The sequence below is a fragment of the Amblyomma americanum genome, chromosome 3 (assembly GCF_052857255.1).
Source record: "Amblyomma americanum isolate KBUSLIRL-KWMA chromosome 3, ASM5285725v1, whole genome shotgun sequence".
NCBI lineage: Eukaryota > Metazoa > Arthropoda > Arachnida > Ixodida > Ixodidae > Amblyomma > Amblyomma americanum.
Window position 1 is genome coordinate 132,403,465 of NC_135499.1, and position 17,821 is coordinate 132,421,285.

The 17,821-nt window shown below is 48.6% G+C and overlaps 1 pseudogene; it reads left to right on the plus strand.

Moving 5' to 3' along the window:
• The first annotated feature begins 2,195 nt into the window (after positions 1-2,195).
• Positions 2,196-2,334, plus strand: LOC144126429 (U2 spliceosomal RNA; annotated as a pseudogene).
• Positions 2,335-17,821: the final 15,487 nt, after the last annotated feature.

Consider the following 17,821-nt stretch of genomic DNA (forward strand, 5'->3'; position numbering starts at 1 on the left):
GATACTGAGCCATTCCCTTTCCCCAAAAATTAATGAAAAAATGAAAATTGGTTTTTATGGAAAGGAAATGGCGCAGTCTCTGTCTCGCATATCGGCTGATACCTTAACTATGTCGTAAGGGAAAGGTAAACGAGGGCATCAAAGATAAAAGGAAGAAAGAGGTGCCGTAGTTAAAAGCTTCAGAATAATTTCGACCACCTGGGGATCTTTAACGTGCACTGACATCGAACAGCACACGCGCTTTTGTGCTTCGCCTCCATCGAAACGCGGCCGACACGGTTCGATGGAGGCTTCAATTTTAACGCGACAGCGTTCAGGAGCTCGTGTCGCAGAAAAGCCGGTGTCTTCGGCGTCTTTGGCCGTGAGCGAAAAATGGCGCATCTCGGTGGACACCTGAACCGCGTCGTAAGGGGTAGGATTCTAAAACGACAGCGTTAAATACTGATTGATTGATTGATTGGTTGGTTGATTGATTGATTGATTGATTGATTGATTGATTGATTAATTGATTTATTGATTCATTCATTGATATATTTTTCCTTCCTTTATGGCGGGATCCGAGTGTCCAGCGAGAAATGTGAGACAGGCCTCATTTCCTTTCTTTAAAAGCAATTGTACATTTCATTTTCCTTCTCTTAAGGCCCGGTTCGGGTGTCCGTCGAGAGAGGTGAGAGTGGCGTCCTTTCCTTAAATTGTCTAACAGGTCACGCGTCGCGCCGCACGGGTTATGGCGTTCGTTCCGTGTACCTCTTGGCAACGCTGCGACACGCTGTCGCGTCCCGCTCTTATAGACTAATCTTAATCGACCTCAAAATTTTTTTTCAATTTTTCTTGTCAAGGTGTTCAGCTGGTCGAGGAAGTTACTGCACCTTTTGTTTCCTCGCAGTCTGTACATAATGGGCCCTTCATTTTTTTCAACTCATGTTTTCCGCGGGGTTTTCAGTTTTGTGTAGGTTATCCACATCATGTAACTAACAGTTATAGGCAACTGCGCATGCACGGTTTATTGAAGATATGTGTGCGCGAGTTCCTTTTGAAATTTGAAAAAATCTTGGCTAGATTTTCTGCATGAATCGCTGCACATTTGTGCTTTCAATACCAAATCATGCACCTGCTCGGGTAATTTTGGGTGGCTCAAGTCTGTGAAAGGTCCTTAGTGGCGTTCCGTCTCAAATCCTTTTATGTTAATCCGCTGTCGTCATGTGCATTATGCTGACCCACTGGTCACAGATTGAGATAGGCGTCATTTCCTTTTCTTAAAACAAACTAATTTTCTTTCGCTAAATGAGCGGTTCGGGTATCCACCGAGAGATGTGATACAGGCGAAATTTTATTTTAAAACCAACTTTCGTTTCACTTTCATTCCCTTACGCCGCTTTTCGGGTGTCCACCGAGATATGTGCGACCGGCATAATTTGCTTTCCTTAAAACCAATTTTAATTTCATTTTCCTTGCCTTACGGGCGCGATTCGGGTGTCTACCTGTCCAACCTCTAGCTACTTTCAAGGTCAAACTTGCGGCCGCGCTGTCGGCTCGAAGAGCTGGCGTAGTGAAGCCGCGGTGGCTCAGTGGTTAGGACGCTCGGGTACTACTCCGGAGCTCCCTGGTTCGAAGCCGACCGCGGCGGCTGAGATTTGATGGCGGCGAAACGCGAAGGCGCTCGTGTGCTGTCCGATGTCAGTGCACGTTAAAGATCCCCAGGTGGTCGAAATTATTCCGGAGCCCTACTACGGCACATCTTTCTTCCTTTCTTTCACTCGCTCCTTTATTCCTTGCCTTCCGGCGCAGTTCAACTATATATGAGACAGATACCGCGCCACTTCCTTTCCCCCAAAAAACAATTATTATTATTATATTTTAAGCTTCTCGCTTAATAACTTCTAAACCAGTCTTGCCTGATCGTGTAATAATAATAATTGGTTTGGGGGGGAAAGGAAGTGGCGTGGTATCTGTCTCATATATCATATATGATGACGATGAAAAATAGCCACAGTTACATAATTGGAGGCAGTGTTGTAACTGGTCTGATGATAATAATGATTGATAGGCGTAGGTGCATGACGGTATTAATAATAATAATAAAAATTGGTTTTGGGGGAAAGGAAATGGCGCAGTATCTGTCTCATATATCGTTGGACACCTGATCTGCGCCGTAAGGGAAGGGATGAAGGAGGGAGTGAAAGAAGAAAGGATGAATATCCGGACCCCGTAGAGTATCTGTTACGGGTCCAATTGGAGTTATTTTTGGAAATGTGGCGGAGAGTTTGAAGGTTGCTTCACTTCCGCCACCGGTTGGCCCGGTACTGCACTACCTCTGGGATCGGCCTTGTGCTTAGCGCGTCTTTACTATCCTGTCCTTCTATCCGATCTTTCAACTCTCCTACTATCTGCAAGTGATAGCGATTGTGGCTCGGCTTGAGCCAGTGAGCAGGCCTGAGCACTTTCATTTCTTTTTTCCTGGCAACAACAGACAGACAGAAGAAGAAAGGAAGGAAGAGGTGCCGTAGTGGAGAGCTGCGGAATAATTTCGACCATCTGGGGATCTTTAACGTGCACTGACATCGCACAGCACACGGGCGCCTTAGCGTTTCGCCTCCACAAAAACGCAGCCGCCGCGGTCGGGTTCGAACCCGGGAACTCCGAATCAGTAGCCGAGCGCCCATGATGGTATTCCAAATTTTATTCCCCTGCTCAGGTTGCGTATTACAAAGAAGATTGAAATTGAGTGACATATTAAACCATGACAGTGTCACATTACAGCCAGTGTAGACTGGTTATCAACAATTTCCTCACTTATACATGCCTAGAGCGTATGGTGAAAACAAAGTGTTGTCGCAAATGCGCTGATCAACTTATAGGGCGTTACAGCCAATCAAATGGGGTCCCACACACTCGCAAGTGCTGCGCAAGTGTAATTGAGGCGTGGAATATGCCAAAGATAGCGTCTGCGACTTCCTGTGAGCACTGCGCAATGCCAGCAGAAGTCAGTGATTATACTAGAACCGGTTAGCACAAATTTAAAATAGAGCGAGTGAGCGTACTATAATAATAATAATACTTGGTTTTTGGGGAAAGGAAATGGCGCAGTATCTGTCTCATATATCTTTGGACACCTGAACCGCGCCGTAAGGGAAGGGATAAAGGAGGGAGTGAAAGAAGAAAGGAAGAATAGGTGCCGTAGTGGAGGGCTCCGGAATAATTTCGACCACCTGGGGATCTTTAACGTGCACTGACATCGCACAGCACACGGGCGCCTTAGCGTTTTTCCTCCATAAAAACGCAGCCGCCGCGGTCGGTTTCGAACCCGGGAACTCCGGATCAGTAGTCGAGCGCCCTAACCACTGAGCCACCGCGGCGGGGCAATATCTCAAATCCAAAAATACCGCTTCTATTAACATTTCAATCTCGTTCCCTCAAGGAACGAAGAAACAAAAAATTAATGTGGATTAGCTCAGTTAATCCAGTATATACAAAACAAAAGCGAGATTGAGGCCTCCACTGATCCACGGAGCTGGTTGTGCGCCTTTCCTTTCGTAAAAATGAACGACCTTTGCAAAGTTGTCAACGTCAATGAACTCTATGAACGCCGTTGGCTCACTTGTTTTGTTTTGTTCAGTTTTGATTAAAGGAAATGGCACAGTACGTACCCGTCTCATATATCTCGGTGGACACACGAACCGCGCTGTACAGGAAGGGATAAAGGAGGGAGGGAAAAAAGACAGAGGAAACTGAAAATTGAAAGTTGGATTTTGAGGAAAGGTGCGGCGCTTCGCAGCGGCACTGGGGAGGGGGGGAGGAAATGGCGCAGTATCTGTCTCATATATCGTTGGACACCTGAACCGCGCCGTAAGGGAAAGGATAAAGGAGGGAATGAAAGAAGAAAGGAAGAGGACGTGCCGTAGTGGAGAGCTCCGGAATAATTTCGACCACCTGGGGATCTTTAACGTGCACTGACATCGCACAGCACACGGGCGCCTTAGCGTTTTTCCTCCATAAAAACGCAGCCGCCGCGGTCGGTTTCGAACCCGGGAACTCCGGATCAGTAGTCGAGCGCCCTAACCACTGAGCCACCGCGGCGGGGCAATATCTCAAATCCAAAAATACCGCTTCTATTAACATTTCAATCTCGTTCCCTCAAGGAACGAAGAAACAAAAAATTAATGTGGATTAGCTCAGTTAATCCAGTATATACAAAACAAAAGCGAGATTGAGGCCTCCACTGATCCACGGAGCTGGTTGTGCGCCTTTCCTTTCGTAAAAATGAACGACCTTTGCAAAGTTGTCAACGTCAATGAACTCTATGAACGCCGTTGGCTCACTTGTTTTGTTTTGTTCAGTTTTGATTAAAGGAAATGGCACAGTACGTACCCGTCTCATATATCTCGGTGGACACACGAACCGCGCTGTACAGGAAGGGATAAAGGAGGGAGGGAAAAAAGACAGAGGAAACTGAAAATTGAAAGTTGGATTTTGAGGAAAGGTGCGGCGCTTCGCAGCGGCACTGGGGAGGGGGGGAGGAAATGGCGCAGTATCTGTCTCATATATCGTTGGACACCTGAACCGCGCCGTAAGGGAAAGGATAAAGGAGGGAATGAAAGAAGAAAGGAAGAGGACGTGCCGTAGTGGAGAGCTCCGGAATAATTTCGACCACCTGGGGATCTTTAACGTGCACTGACATCGCACAGCACACGGGCGCCTTAGCGTTTTTCCTCCATAAAAACGCAGCCGCCGCGGTCGGGTTCGAACCCGGGAACTCCGGATCAGTAGTCGAGCGCCCTAACCACTGAGCCACCGCGGCGGGGCGCGCAGCGGCGGAACACCTGTGGCTCGGTGCTACTAGTGGCGCATGCGCTGTACTGACTAGGCAGCGAGAGAGAGAAAAATATCCGTTGCTAGGCGCGCGTTGTGACGTCATGTGCCTCTTCGAAGCACCACCACGGCGAAATCGCAAGTTCGCGGCCAGTAAAGCTCTCGCTTTAAAACCAAACAGTAACGTTATACTTCAATAACTACCCTGAATTCTCGAGCGGATATCTAAGCGGGGCAAAATATGCAGAGCGAAAGCTAAAGCGCAATTACGACCTGAGGTTGGTGAGAATTTTAAACACTCCTTTTCCGCGAGGCAGCAGAAAGCACGCCCCGCAGGCGCCGACAGTTCGCCGTGGAATCTACCCATGCACGCTCGTTTGGATTGGGGAAGAAATAGCAAAGCACTCCTCCCAGGGCGAACTCCGCGCTCAGACATTCCTCGCCCATGCTGTGAGCCAAACTCACAAGCGTCCTCGAAGAGGAAGTTTCGCCCCTATGCCGAATGTAAATGAAGTATCAATACAAAAACTATGAACCGAGACGGCAGCAGTGGTGTTAGCAAAAGCAACTGTTTCCTCCCTTTTTGGGAGATGCTCCGAAAAGGAGCGGGGGATGTCTCCCTTTGAGCGAACAGGTAATCCACTCATTTCGAAGCGCGTCGAGCCGTGTTCGTGCCCTAACGAGGAGCTTGTGTGTTTGCATGACACCCCTCCTAAACCCCCTTCCTTTCTTACGAAGAGGTTACGAATGACGCTCTACCTGTGCTTTTGTCATGCAAGCACTGATCAGTAGCGTGCGCTTACACTGTCTGGCGCGCCAGCGCAACGCATCATCGCTATCTCAGCGCTGATGCTGTGACAAAGGTGCCGGTTCCAGCCAAACTAGCCGCTCAGAAAAACACTAATCGAAAGTGCCAACGAGCGATAGGAGCATGTCGTCGCAAACAAAGCAGACCCGGTCATTTTTGGTATGATAAGGATTTAATCTCAGAATGGTCATAATGTAATTAGTTGTAATGGTCACCTCCATTGGAAAGATGATGTCCACTTTCAGTTCATCCCCATCTGCGGGTCATGACACCTCCAGCTGCTCATCTCCATTTGCTTAAGAACTACAAGCGTTTCCTCTAGGTTAAAACAAGCATAGTCCTATGTTTGCCGGTCAATCCCATTTGTGAAATAAGAGAACGCGCTCCCTCGTTTCTTGGTGAAAGGAAATAAAGTACCATAGTTTGTAGTTTTTGGCAACACAAATACAGCATTGAACTTGCACATACAGCGAGACTGCACCGGGAGTGGCAACAAGTAATCAAAAACATGCTGTAATAGCCCCTGTACGTTCAGATGCTCGCGGTGTTCTATCCAATGTGTGTAAAGACCTCAACCGAACTTTCTGACGAAATGCGTATCTGTTTCATCTAAGTTTAACAAAGAATAAGACAGCATTCGAAATGAGACAGTGATTTCTTAGTTTCACTCAGAACACTTACTTGCCTTGTGTAAGACAAACTTCATTTCAATACCACTTCATCACGTTTTGCACGTGCTTATGACGACGAATAGTCCATTTTTGCAGTGCTCATTACTCATGCGCTATTTTTCACGCCAGTGAGTCGTAAAACGTGCACTTAACTGCATAAAACTGAACGCGAGCAAGTTTTCTTAAACCGTAAACAGCCCATATTGCGTGTAAAGGCCGATTCACAAGACGGTCCGTTCTGCCGCGGCCTTCACATCACGTGTTCATGCACCACTAAAAACTGGCCTGCGATCCCATGACGTCAAGCGGTTCCGACGGACCAAAAGAGCAGACGACGCGCTGGGTGTACCACTGTTGCCAGATTATTTAAAAGGGTTTGGCAACACTGGCCGCACTGCTTTTCCTCCCGACCCATGACTGCGACTGAATGGTGCAGGTGCGGCCCTTTGTCCAATTCCTCAATGACCGGAGCGTCTTGCTAGCCCAGTCGGTACCTTTGTCATGGTAGCGAACTCAGTGCAGCTTGTCGAAACAGCGCGCCAGCTCAACGCCACTCAACGAAATGCAGCAGCCGGAATATTGGCAAGTTCTGTGCTTGCCAGAGCTAGCGCGCGCGCCTTCGCGGGCCGCCGCTAAATCCCGCGAGGCTAGAGGCGCTTGAACACGTGATGCGCGGGCTGTGGGTGAAGGGTTCGTCGTGTGAATCGGCCTTAATCGAATGCTGTTTGTGACGAACGATCGGTGCTGCAGCTTTTCGCTTTCGACCAGTGTTTACGAGAGCTAAACAATCATCAATTTTATTTGCACAAATACAATTCAAACGGCAACGCGATGCATGAACATTCACACTAGACAAGTAGAGCGGTTCAACATAATGAACATGACGACAGCGGCCTAAAGTAAAAGGATTCGGGACAATAAGAACGACGCCTACATTTTATAGGCTTGAATCACTCACAATTTCACGTGCAAGTGCATGATTCGGTATCAAAAACGCAAATGTGCAGTGATTAAGCTTGCAAATGTAGCCAAAATTTTTTTTTTCATATTTCAAAGAGGAACTGGCGTACACATCTATTCCTGAAACAGCACGTGCGTAATTACCTTTAACTGTTAGTTACACGATGTGGATCAGACACACAAAACTGACAACCCCGCGGAAAGCAGACGAGTAGAAAAATGAAGGACCCATTATGTACGCATCGATTACGAGGAAACAAAAGGTGCAGTAACTTCCTCCACCAGGACACACTCCAGGACCAAAAAAATTGAAAAAATTGAAAACTGCATTTTTGAGAAAGGAAATGGCGCAGTATCTGCTTCACATCTCGGCGGACACCTGAACCGCACCGTAAGAGAACGAATAAAGGAGGGAATGAAAGAACAAAGGAAGAAAGGTGCCGTAGTGGAGGGCTCCGGAATATTTCGACCACCTGGGGATCTTGAGAGAGAGAGAGAGAAAAACTTTACTGAGGTCTCTTAAGAGATTGGCGGTTCGGTCTTCGTCTTCATCGCTGTCGATGCTTGACCTCTTTCAGCAGGGTTGGGCCCCTATTCTAGGGCTCCACTGAGCCTTGCTGCTTCGCTTGCGTGCTGCACTAGTGCCCTTTGGGCAGTGAGCTCGCAGCTGATGAGCCGGTTGTCCCATTGCTCCGCACTCGGGGTTTTGTGTTGGTGGAATGCATAGTTGCGTTCGCACTCCCAGGTGATATGGTATAGTGTGGGGGTCGCCCCGCACCACGGGCATGTGTCCCTGAAATGTGTGTAGGATACATTTTGTGTAGGATGTGTAAGTTAAAGAAAGTTCCCGTTTGCAGTCTCCGCCAACTAGCTGGTTCTTGCTGTGTTAGAGACTTATGCGGAGGCGAGTATCTAATCCTCCTTCCTCTGTGAATATTCAATATCTCCGAATATCCAATCTCAACGATATAGTGGTGACCCAGGGTTTGTGGCTGCTCCGCTCGATACGTTATCTCGCGAGTTAAGCTATCCGCCTTTTCGTTACCCTCTATTCCCGTGTGTGCTGGGATCCAGGCCACCCAATGAACAAGGGTTAAAGGGAACAAGTATAAACAATCTTTAAGAAGGCCTACAAGACGGCACTCTACCTACCGAAGAACACACCGAACGAAATCTTGCTACAGCTGGGGATCAGCAGCACCTTCAGCGAGCTGGTGGAAGCGCAGCTTGGAGCACAAATAGTAAGACTCAGAGACACGGCCACAGGAAGAGCGCTCCTGACGAGGATAGGTCGAGACATGAGTGGACGCCTCGATCGATACGCCGACGTACCCGACGACATCCGTAAGACCCTCCAGGTCAGCCCTATACCGAAAAACATGGATCTGAATCTCCACGCGGCCAGGAGACAGGCGCGGGCAGATTACATAGAACGGCATCTAGCCAAGCTCGAAAACATGGTGTACACGGACGCAACATTATACCCGTGGAACAGGAATTCACCATGCATTAGAGCAACAGCCGTAGTGGTAGACAACACAGGCAAGCTGATTACCTGCGCAACCAGCGGAAGCTATACGGTAGCTGAGGCGGAGGAGGTCGCCGTGGCGCTGGCGACGGCTGAAGGCTACCGGAAAAACAAGTCACTATACATCCTTACGGACTCAAAAGAAGCATGCAGAAACTACACGAAAGGTAGAACCTGCAGAGCCGCTCTAAATATCCTCCGTAAAGTAGGGCATCTCAAACACAACACAACCCACAATATAATCTGGGGATCTTGAACGTGCACTGACATCACACAGCACAGGGTTCGAAACCGGATACTCCGGACCAGTAGCCTAGCGCAAATTACTGCTAGCGAGCTTGCATTGGTCGAAAGCGTCCTAAGGACGTTCATATATGCGAAGTAAACCAATTGCGAGGAAAAGTAAATTAGGAGGAATTAGGTGCAATTCCTACACATCACCCTTGGATTGCCAGACGTGCACGGTACCCATAAGCCACCGGCGCCCGTCTATTTAAGCGGGAAGCGGTTTAAGCGAGAAGCGGGAAGCAAGAAAGCAAAATTAAATTAGACGCTAAATGAATAATCACAAAATACGATGCCTCGTGGGCAAACGCAGGCCGAAAGATAATGTGAAGCAAAAATTTACCTTTTTGGGGTTAACAAATTGAAACCAATTTCTGTGCAGCTCGATTAACTCATGCGATTGTACCCCGGCCGGACGTTAAGATTGTCCCACCGCAGTATATCCCAATATCTATGGCCTGTTTTTTGCACTCTGAAGAAAAAATGAAGTTTTATGTTTCAAATCTACTCTCAGTGCGACGGTATTTATATCTCATTTTAGGTTTCGCAACGTCCCGCTGTTTTTTATAGATCCCGTGAAAAAAAAAAAACTTGCTGGGACACTTCAGCACCGCCTTAACGGTATGACGCGATAGCGTGTTGAGTGAACTCTCATATATGCAGAAGGTCATTCTCTACTATACATTCACAGATCCCTCGGAGTCCTCATACACCTCCTGGCACAGTGGCGCAGTGGTTAAGAGATGCGCCGCTGCCGTCCGATGGCATGTGCTCCCACCGGTGGTCCTTATGCAACCTAGGTTGCTCTTCCCAAGAGATCTATCATTAATTTAACTTCCACCTACCATGGTGGGCAGTCTGCTCACTATTCGGTGGCCAGGTTGTGATGACGCTGCAAGGTGGGTCACCTGCCTCCTAGGTTTCCGCCTGGGCACCACCTGTCCGAGTCATGTTCGTGATTGTTTGCTCACAACGCCGACGCCGACAAGGCAGACACCAAATTTTCTGAACAGCGGGGCCTTTAACGCTATAGTAGTTTGCAGAGTACCAAAAGGCGAGCTCGTTTTTTTCCTTTTAACGTTCTCGCGTTAAAAGAAAAAAAGAGCTCGCATTTCGGTGCTCTGAATACTGCTTCTTGCACGCACTCGAATGGATAGTGGCTGCAAGAAAAGACTAGCGAAGAATGGGACGCGTAAAATGAAACATAGCTATGAAGAGAACTCTGGTGTATTGAACAGTCCCACACCATGTAGTAGTAGTAGTAGTAGAAAACATTTATTCCAAAAAGGCAGGATAGAGAGGCGAAAATACAGATTTTGGTGTCCACCGCAGTTGCTCTTGCTTGGGATATCAGCTTTCGCTGCGTCGCCAAGTCAGAGCTGAGCAGGGCAGACTCCCACTGTTCCTCGGAGTGATGTTTGTCTAGATCGGGGGGCTTGGTACCGGAGCAGCCCCATGTTACATGATATGTTGTTGGAATTCCGCCACACCAGGGGCAGATGCTGTCATATCTGCCGGGGAAGATGATGTGGTACTTGTGTAGGTTAGGAAAGGTGTTCGTCTGTAGTTGTCGCCATTCCTTCGCCTCTGCCGCCGTTAGCTTACGGTTTGGTGGGGCATAGACTTGTCTTTGTGTTCGGATAAGGAGGAGGCGCTCGCCGTACGTAGAGGGGAGAGGGGTGAGGTCGGGGAGGTCAGTCGCTCGGGTTGGGTATAAAGGATCAGTAAGTATTTCCAGGCCCAGGGCATCCCGAGCTCGTACCACGCTCAGACCACGCAGCGAGTTCGTTTTGTAGCCCCATTCCCTGTGGCGGGCGTTAAAGTCACCGAGTGAGATAAGCTGATGCGAAACAGCTAGCTGATCTGCCTCTTGAAGTATGTCAGAGAAATCGGCCTTGGTTGCTCGTGGGGGGTGATACACGTTCAGAACGAAGGTGCTCTTGCAGCCCCTCTTGTTGGGAATGACCTCGATCATGTTGTAGTTGATCTCTTGTTCTCTCAAGGAGTGTTCGACAACCGTGCTGACCTTAGAAACAAGGGTGGCAACTTTTGGCAAGCTCGCGTTGTAGACTGTGTAATATCCTGGGAGAGTCGGCGCCGGGTCGGCTCCTACCTCTTGCAGGCAGATTATATCGGGTCGAATGGGGGTAACATTGATGTATTGTTTCAAGATGCTTTGTTTTCTCCTGAACCTTCGGCAATTCCATTGCCAGATCTCTAGGCGGTCAGGAGTGCCTGATTTAGAGAGCGCAGCCATCCTGGTGGCTGGTAAAGCTCCTGACAGATTCGTTGTCGCTACTCATAGCGACCGCCGCGGTCGCGGACCGGTAGGTTTTTGCTCGAGGGTTGTCAGAGCTTGTAACACGTTTTCTGCTAGGGGCTTTGGTGTTTATCAGTGCTTGTAGGGTAAATAATTGGGCGTCATTTGCGTCCAGGCGCGCGCCTATTTGTGCGATTTGGGCTGAGAGCTGGGAGGTTAATGTTGTGAGAAGGGGGTTTGTGTTGTTCATAATGTTATTCAAGAGACGTCCCTCTATTTCTTCATATGTGTTAGGGAGGGCGGTGGTTGTCGGTTGGCGAGGTGTGGGAGTGGGTGTCGCCACTGGTGGTAGCAGTGGTTTGGGGGAAGTTTCAACGTCCCGGGGCGCAGGAGGTGGGGTAGGTTGAACGTGGGGGGTGGTGAGAGGAGTGCACTTGCAGGCTAGCTCCGCTACCTGGGATCGTAGCTTGTCGATAGTGTGTGCCATTTTTGCACAGTCTGAGCATTTGGGTGGAGTGGGTGTGTTTGAAGGAACAGTGGGAGAGTTCTTAACGAGCTCTGCCCAGCTCACCTTTTTGTCCGTGGCCTTGTCTTGCCCCTGGTGTGGCCGGCTAATTTCCTTTTTTTGCTTGGGTGCAGGGGGAGGAGGGGTTGACCGGTAGGTGGAGACGGATCTTGATCTGCTCCTACTGCTGCAGCTTTGGCTGGATGACTCGTCGTCCGTGCTGAACCAGCGCGGCATCCGAGTTCGGGCCTGGTTGTCTTTCCTGGACCGGTGTTGTTCCTTGATGGGTGGGGTGGAGGATCGGACGGATGGTGGCTTTTGCTTGAGTGGTTTGAACCGATTGGGGCACTCCTTGCTGCCGGTTTCGTGTGTTCCTCCGCACAGAGCACACTTCGGCAGGCACTGATGTCCGTCAGGAAGATTTTGGGCCCCGCATTTCCTGCAGGCCGCCAGGTCTGGTGTGGGGCACACATCGGAGCGATGACCCGGCTGCATGCACACATAGCAGAATTGTCGTGCTGGGCGGTACAGATGGCAACGAAACTCCGCGCTCTTGAAGTACACAACTTTGGGGGTGGTCGGGCCGTTGAAAGTGATCAGCATCGACGATGTTTTGCCCATGCGTCGTACGTCGAGTACGGTGGTCCCGCGTGAGCGGATGTATAGGCCCGTCTGAAGAGCTTCCGGTGTCACGTGGTCCGGAATTCCGTGGATTACGCCACGTCTGTCGTGCTCTGTGAAAGGTATGTAGGCGTTCACGTCATGAGTGAGGTCTCCAAGGGACAGTGTCCTGATTTGTCGAAGTTCGTTGGCAACTTCTGCGTGCGGAGTGCTCGCTACGAGTATATTTGATCCGTAGGGGGGGCGGAGGAGGTACCTTCCTTCCACCTGCTGCGGTTCTGGACAGGCGTTGCTTACTGCTTGGGCAAGATCGAGATTTGAGAAGTTCTTTAAAGCGAGTCCTCGGTGAGGTCGAATCATGATTTTGATGTCCGTTTGTGGTAGAGGCGGGAGGCGGACTCGAAGGCCGCGTTTCTTTGGCGTAGGATGTTTGTGATTTGGTGGGGGGTCCTGGGAGTCGGTGCTGCCCTGCACTTGGCTGTTGGTTTGAGTCCGGGCTGGTTTGCGAAGCTTCCTTTCTTGATGTCTGCTCAAGGCTATCTTCCAGCCATTGGGCAGAGGGGTAGTAGGCGGTGGTGAGGCCGGGGACGAACTGGTCGTCGGACCGTTCTCCGTTCGGTCTTGAGAGTCGGTTAAGTCTACGTCGGAATCCGAGCCTTCATTTGTTGCGGGTAGCAGGGACGCCTCCGAACTCATTTTCAGCGCCGCGCAGCTTGGCGCGGGGCGAGGCATGCGCTGGAGGACCGCCCTTGTTGTGCTAGGCACAACAAGGGCGAGGCTGAAGCTGACCGTCGAAGAATGCTTAACCAACTTTGCTGGCCCAAAAAGGCGAGATGGGAAGTCTGCATACCAATAGGTTTCCCTGAAAGATATGTCTCAGCGCTCCGTTCTGTAAAGCCAATTTCATGTGTCATGTCCCGCGTCACAAAAGGATGCTCTCACAGGCATTCCTGCAAACCAGAAAACCACAATAAATAACTGCGAAACCGGCATCTGTTCGGAAGATAATCATTACTTAAGTCAAGAATGCTCTCCTGCTAATGTGAATATTGTTAATTATTCGTGATTTTATGAATTTTTTGTCAGATGAATTGATCAAACTATAAAAATGTCTGATATCTTGAAAACAGATGTCACTTCATTGCTAACTAGAAGAAACATGAAGGAAGGAAATCTTCAACGTGCAGCCTAACAGCTACTGCTTGCTTCAGAAAAGTTTTAAAGGCGGTTCTAGCAAATAACACCTCAGAAGTCCTTACGAAAAATTCAGAACAATAAAAAAAGGTATAAGATGCCCGAACAAACATAACTAAATTGAACATTACATGCCGGAGCTTGCGCACGTCAATAAAAACATTTTCCTGCTAATTCTCAGAAAAAAAAAAAAGCCCATTAATAACGCTCGACTTGCTCCTTGTAAGGGTTGCAGTCTCCTTTGAGACTGTCTTTCTTTTGCTCACAAAAAAAAAACGCTCACAATAACGTGCACGGATTTCGTGACTCCCAGTTCTCCACCACCCTCAAAAGCAAGTACATGCCTTGAAAGGCAACGTTGCGTAAACTACAACTCATCCCCCGACTAGAACTCGCGACTTGCGACACACTTTCTGAAGCGACTGAGGGGTCCAGGCGAGACATAATTAAATGCAGAGAAACCGGCTCATGGCCGGGAAAGGTTGCGACCTGCGACGAAAGGAAAAATTAGAGGCGTCGCGCTAAACGATCGCGACTTCCAGATCATATTTCCTTCCCTAAACTCCAAACCAAGAATTTCGCAACGTGGTTACACCTCCATGCACTGTGTTGCTGGGGTCTGACGGCTGCTTATCAAAGACCGCTTCTGTGTTATTGTACAAAGTAAACAAGAATTTTTCTGACTTGAGTAATCTCCCCTTAAATAATTACGGAGCACTCCCTAAACCCGTTAGGCATTTGATTCGCGCAAAAGAAGCAGACACCGGTTTCAAGCCTCTGCGCGTTCGATACATTAAAAGCAGCGGGATTTTCTGGTTTACTCGATTTTTTTCGTTTCCTTCGGCTTCTTATGCCAAACCACACCCCCAGCAGTAAATTGTGCATTGACTAAGGACCACTGCGCGTCTATAGGCTGAACGTTAGTTAAGACGTGCGTTTAGAGCCTTCTTTTTACAGCAAACAAATTGAGACGGAATCTCTCAAATCTCTCTCAAGGAATCAAGGAATCTCTCTCATGTCGCAAAACTTATCGATCTAGCTTAAGTAGCATTAGAGATATTCCAGGTTAAAACCGACCATCCACCTTTTTCCTCTAAACTAATAAACTGCAAGAAAAAAAATAAACTACAGACCGGGAAAATGGTCTGCCCGCTTGGCTCGGTTGTTTGTTTTCTCTTTATAATTTTTTGCTTCCCCGCTACGGCGCGATAGCAAAGAAAAGACTGGAATGAACGGGAGCGACGCGTCACCGTCACTAAACGCCCCCCCCCCCCCCCTCGCTTACGAGCGTTCTTGTGGCTCTAGGCGAGCCAATGACAGCCCCTCACGACTGACGTCACAGGGCCACATATCCTGACATAGCACTATTCATGTCAAAGAGCGGCACCGCACATTGCCGCAACGTGCAGGAATATGTGTAATTATCGGCTCACTTTAGAGCACTTTTACACGGCGCGAACGCTCAGTGGCATTTACTCAACGTAATAAACGCATTTCATAACAACGCATTTATAGCGCTGAAAGTCTCAATGAGGAATCACGAACTTAACTTCAAGAATAAAAAAATTTAGCCGCCAACTGGGACAGCATATCTTTATAAGCGATGGAAATCAATAAAGAAGGCTGTTACTTATAACAGTGCTTCATTTAAGATATCACATATATACGAAATAAAGTTCAACCTCTGGCTTGCTAGCCTTGCCCACCAACGACATGTAATATTCGTCTAGTTATTCTTACTGCGATTGAGATTTTCAAGCAGCCAACTAAGCTTGACAGATATAATATTGCTCAATGCGCTGCCAATGATCACACACCCCAAAACAAGATGTCCTTGATCGACGTTAAGAAAGCCGTCAAGATCACAATTCAACAGGCAAGGCAAAGAAAGTCCATTGGAAATATCACCAAACACTTCCAGAATTTTTACGTAGGGGATCATTGTGCAGTTTCTGGAGTTGATGGGGGTGTCATATTCCCAGGTGCACTGCCACTGGAAAAAGACATGATTGAGAACGGTAGGTTGCTCCAGTATCACAGGAATTATTTCTTGTCCTAGGCGAAACCATTGTAACACGACTCCAGTACAATGAGTAATGCTTACGAGACAAATAAAATATGTCAGTGGCTTCAGAACTCAGGACAGAAACAGAAGAAGTCGATGTACATCCGATAAAGACGAAGTCCTGAGTCGCCCGAGCGTCATACTGGCGAAAAAGAAAACGGGAAAGTGCAACGCACGCTAGCAATGAATCACCACCGAAACCAGAGCCCCGGATCATACGGAGTACAGGAACCGAGCGCGGATCATGGACAAGACAAGAAAGCGAGGGACACGGCTCGTGTTTTACTCCGGGTGCCCCACAGTGTTGTTCCCTTTCGCAATCAATACCGCCTCGACGGGAAAGGTAACTACGGACCGAGGTCGCGCACGAGCATGTATCGTCCTGAAAAACGGGAAACTGTCAGATGTGGATAAAGGAAGTTAATACGGGACAAGTTCTGGCATGGAGTACGCTTTACGTGCTCCAGGGACTCAAACCAATAGCATAGATGTTGACGTTAGCGGTTTCCGTTGGTCAAACAAAGATAGGACGTATTATTTTCTGCGGGAACACTTCTCCACCCATCTCAGCCGAATAAAATTGTGCGCTTGCGGACGCTAAGTACATTTACACGCACCATAGAGGACGGGTACATAGAATATTTATAGAGCTTGCTTTTATGCTAGCCTAAGACGAATGCCAGGCTATGGCAGTCACGCTGTCAGCATTGGTAGCAGACGCAAAGGCTGTGGGCAGCGTGATGGAGTGTAATTTTGCTTAGAAACAGCTGCCACGAGGACCCCTCAAAACACTTGAAGGTAAGAACACCATTGCCGCAGAAGCCCCAGGGGTCCTGAACTAGGAGTTCCACCCACCATGCTCGCTGCATCGCTGGGTTCCGCAGACGAGGCATCACCAGAGCCACCATGCGTGGGTAACCGAAGAACGCCATTTCATTTAACAGCCGTCTACTTGCACACTGAAGTGGGAGAGGGAGTTTCCCTCGCCCCCGCGCCGCACTAGTGACGGTACATCCTCTTTTCTTTCAAAGGAAAAAACAAACATCCGACAGAAATGAAACACGGAACTTAGGAAATCTGTGCAAAGTTCTGATTATATGCAAGCCTCTCAGGCGGCCTTCGTTCTCGTGTAGACCTTCTGAATTTATATTCCTGGTGCTGCTGCACGGTTGCAGATACGCTGACGGAAGAAGCAAGGCTAGCAGCTGTATTTGTTGACACTGCGGCTTCGGAGAGGTTGTCGTTGGGCCGACGGAGGCTTTTCTGTCGGAAGGCTTCCCTTGTAGGCAGCAGATGCTGTCCACTGCGTCGCAGGATGGTGCCGTCTTCGGTGATTACGTCATACGAACTGGGATATCTTGAAGCCTGAACGACTTGACCTTTGGTAGTCCATGCCGCTGTCCCCAAGGTTGAGCGGTGCTAGTTGTCGGTATTGAGGGTATGTTTGACGACGCTTCTGCACGTTGAGAACTGGAGAGGGCCGGGCGTCGGGTAACGTTGACCGGAGTCTTCCATGCAGCACCTCGCCTGGTGATGGCCCGAATTTCATTGGCATAGATCCATGTGCAAGAAGACCGAGCCAAAAATCTATTCATTTCAGTGCTTTTTTTCAAATCCTCTTAACTATTTGTACGCCCTTTTCAGCCAGACTATTGGACTGCGGTTAGGAGGCACCTAGGGCTTGAACTGATGTGGTTGAAGTCGTACGTCTAAGCGAAAGCAGCAAAAGCGTGGCTAGAAAATTGCGCGCATTGTCTGAATAAACTTCCACTCGTATGTCGTATCTGAAAATACTCGTGCTTGTTGCTTCAATGACGGTCTTCGAGGAAGTATCTTTGAGTGCGTGATAAATGCATAGGTATGACCCTCTACCATGCTCAAATATATCGATGGGTACACGATACCATGGTGCAATTGGCACCAGGCGCAACTCTAACGGATCTTGTGGCTGTCTCTAGGCGTATGTCCTGCACGAAGGCACACTTGTAAGAATACTTCTTTGTCAGAGGTGATTCCTGGCCAGAAGACTAGATGTCTTGCATGCCTTGATGGTCTTGATGAATTCTTTCCAGCGTTTCTTTCCTCATGGAAGCTGGAATTAGAACTTTGCACCGT